Source organism: Aethalodelphis obliquidens, unplaced genomic scaffold (assembly GCF_003676395.1).
Source record: "Aethalodelphis obliquidens isolate GAN/ISIS:26980383/991018 unplaced genomic scaffold, ASM367639v1 scaffold19, whole genome shotgun sequence".
NCBI classification, from domain to species: domain Eukaryota; kingdom Metazoa; phylum Chordata; class Mammalia; order Artiodactyla; family Delphinidae; genus Aethalodelphis; species Aethalodelphis obliquidens.
The window spans coordinates 15,836,351-15,840,368 of NW_020837963.1; positions in this window are offsets into that span (position 1 = coordinate 15,836,351).

The following is a 4,018-nucleotide window of genomic DNA, read 5'->3' on the forward strand; positions in this document are numbered from 1 at the left end:
CTCATGGAAAAGGAAAATTTTTCATCTGGTACCTAGTTTATGACGTACAGTGGGGTCACTGAATTGTGAAATTCTGGCTTTGTCAAAAGAAATCCCTGGATCATTTGTTACTTCAGACCTCAAATTCCAGTACTGAAAGGCAAATAGCCAATAAAAAAAGAAAGGAGCAGAAAATAAATTTTAAAATCCTGTGGAGCAATAGGTTCATCATTTTGGATTGAAGCCAGCACATTAGCACCTTGAGAATGAAGATGTAGCAGTTCTGTCACCATATCTGTTTACATTTTGATCTTGGAATCATCTCTGTATTGTGCAATGCTGCTTTTCTCAGGCATTCTTTGGCCCTACCAGATATCTATTGCTATTTTGGTCCTTGACATGTCTAAAAGTTTTTAATCTCAGTCTTTATTAGATTTAAAGAAGGGACCCCAGGGGCCACAACAAAGAGGATGCAAAGAACTAGTTGTCCCTGACTGCCTCAGTTTTATATTGAAAGAGAGAGAGAGACAGAGAGATAGAGAGAGAAACAAAGGCATGTAAAAATGAACAAGAACATTTTACAGTTACATCAGTGGTTGTCTGTGACACCAGCATCCTGTCTCCTTTGGGCCACCTCTGAATTATTTTTCACAATTAATGGGAGAACTGAAGAAACAAATGGCAGAAAATTTAATTGCAGGTGCTAACCCTGAATACAATGCTTAAGGCAGAGAATTTAATCTGATGGCTTCATGTACTGAACCAAAATAGAAAGAAAACACCATGTGTTTATATTTTAATGATTTTCATTTTTAATTAGTGACTTCAAAGATGTTTAACAAACCTGAGTTTGGCCCCTCAAATACCATATAACGTTAATTAGAGTCCAAATTTCTCCAGTATTGTAAAGAATGCATTCAGGGCTTATTTCCCTTTGATCGACAAACATCTTAGTACCCTGTGACAAAATCCACTTTAGAACTTTTAAAAACACAAATGTGTTATAAATAAGATTTACATTTTGGTGACTCTGGTTTAAGATTTATTTAAAAGGTAACCATGTCCTCTTGGTTATGATGACATTTGTACCACACTCATTTGGCAAAATGCTCCAGAGAGATCATTTATGTTTAACAAAACACAGTTGGTGCAATCAAAGCTGTATTTTAATGCCCTCATTTGCAGTATTTTCTCATGACATTGGCCTCTGCTTTGGACACTGAGAAAAAAGAAACAAACACTCCACATCCTATTTTTTTTTTCTGTTTCTTCTGACATTTAGTAGTGTGCCATGATTTCAAAATATGACTTTTCATTTCTTTATACATGATGGTGTAGGCTCTTGCCTGGAGACTTTTTACATCAGTGAGTTTCCCAGTCAAGAAAGAGTAAGAGGAAACTAACACTGCCATGGGAGTAGACTCTGGGTCTGTCTAGGTGTTTGAAGGGCAATTTCCATCTTAGTGACAGAAATGTATCCAATTCTTACATTAAAAGGAAGACTGGTGTAAAAGATCCAAGTTCAGTGGGAACACAATCATCATTTAAGCTGTGTGAACAACTGTCACCAATATGATTGGTAAACCAATGACCTCATTGGCTGAATAAACAATTACCCAAAGGTCATGTTGCTCCCACAGAATCATGATGGTCAAAACAGTGAAAGTAATAGCCCAATGTGATAACAGTTTGACACTGAAACTCCCATAGCATGGCTTGAGAGAATTTAGTTTGAGAAATACAGTGGTGACTGACTGTGGCCATTAGCTTTTTCCTGTTGTGTGAGATTAATTTGTGACTGAGATTTATTAGCCTAAAGGAGGCTGGGGTTGATGAGATTCTGCTGATATACTGCGTAGAACACACATCAACTCAAAGAGAAAAGATGAAAAATTAAAATGATAAAGTTGCATTGCTAGCTTGTTGCTGAAGTAATTGAAGTGGCTTGTGTTGTGCTGTGCTGTGATGGGTAGAAATAAAGTATGTACAAATTTATCTAGATCATCCTTCTGAAGAAAGGAACTACAAAATATTTTCCCTCTCTATTAATGTGTTGAGGAAATCTCCCAATTCTTTTTTGACAGTGATATTGAAGCAAAACGAAAATGAAACCCATTCAGAATAAGCTCCAGAAGTGAAGCCAGCTATTATCCATGGAAATAGGCATAAGGGTTAGCGTAGATAATTGAAATACGAGCATAATGTAAAAACAGCGTTTTGTCTGTTAGGTGAAACCACAACTCCATATAATTTCTTTTTAACAGAACTGAAATAGAAAAATGAATTCAATTTTTTTAACCCAACCAACTTCCCCTCTGATGGAGATTCTAATTATCAGTGAAATGCCTAAAAAATACATACAGACCAGAATATAAAAAAAAGGAATAAAAAAGCAAGGGCCATGACATTCATAAAGCACTAGAATATCAGCTCCACGAAAACAGGGATCTTTAGCTCACAGACATGTTCCACGTGCCTGGGGTTGTGCTGGCACGTGAAAGGTGCCCAGTGGGTCTTTGCTGAATTAACAAAGTGCACAATCTTCTACTGCTGAGAACTGACCAGTTAGTGTGGATAAGACCACAAAAATTTCTTCACTTTTGAGAATCATCTGGCCAATAAATGTGTCACATGGAAATCTGGTGCTCTATGGAGTGTCCTCCAGAACAGGACCCTGGATGGTGGACCACAACCCAAGTCTAGTGGGCATGGATTTTCCCTGAAGGCAGTGTGACTGGAGAAGTGACAATTCCCCCACACCCACCACCTCCAGAGTTGCAGGGCTTTCAGAGTTGGGAGACCTTCTCCCTCTGAAGCCCATGATGATATTCCAGGACTGTTCTACACCACCTCGATTCTTTAGTTCTTCAGTTACTCGAAGATGTAACATTGACCAGGTGTTACAGGTCCTTCACAGAACTGAGCAAATGAGAGTCTAGACATCACTGCCTTCCCCACCCTTTTTTTAACCTAGTATTCTCATGCAAGTGAAACAAGGTTCAAATCAGCAAGAGGCCATAAGCGGGAAAAAAAAAAGCACAAAAAAAATTTTCAGGGAGATTTATAAAAGCTAACATGATTCACTTTAGTGAGTGAAGGCAGGAGCTGAGTGCATGTATGAGAATCCAGCTTTTGGAGGAAGCATGGGAAAGGTCTTTCTTGTACCAATGGGAATCATTTCCTCCCACTTCAGACTGCCCTCCACATGACCTTGACAGCAAACCAGCAGTCTCTATCCCCAAAGTGCGTTTACCTTCAACACCCCAGGGAAAATTGTGACCTTAATCCTGAGAAGACTCTATCACCGTTTTAGTATCTATTTATTTCAGTTCTCCTCACAGGAGCCTGTGTTCCAAAGTGCACCCAGAACATTCTTCCCATTTCCTGAATGAAGATTCAGCTGGCATTATGGCCCTGCTCTCTCCCAAGACAGCCCCGATGACAACAGGGAATACCTAAGACCCTTCTCTGCATCAGTCTCTAGAAGGGCATCAAAGTCTCAAACTGCCCAGGACTAAAGAAGCTTCTCACCAACAGAGGAATGGCTACGAGTGCCGGTTCTGGAAATTTATTAGCTGCGTGACCTTGGGCAAGTCACCTAATTATCGTGAGGCTTATTCTGTTCATGTGTTAAGTGGAAATACAACAGGAACCCTTCTGAAGGTTTTTATGGTGATTAATTGTAAGATACTTGGCACAAATAAAGTACTGATACATGCTACAACTTGGATGAGCCTTGAAAACATTATGCTAAGTGAAAGACACCAGTCATAAAGACCACACACTCTGATTCCATTCATATGAAGGTGCATTATAGAGAAATCTACAGACAGAAAGTAGATTAGTGGTTGCTCAGGGCTGGTGGTTGAGATGGAGGGAGAGGATGGGATAGCTAAAGGCACAGGATTTCTTTTGAGGTGATAAAAATGTTCTAAAAGTGACTGTGGTGATGGTTGCACATATCCATGAAGAAACTAAAAACTGTTGAACTCTACACTTTTAAATGGGAGAATTGTAAGTAAATGAGTTATATTTCAAT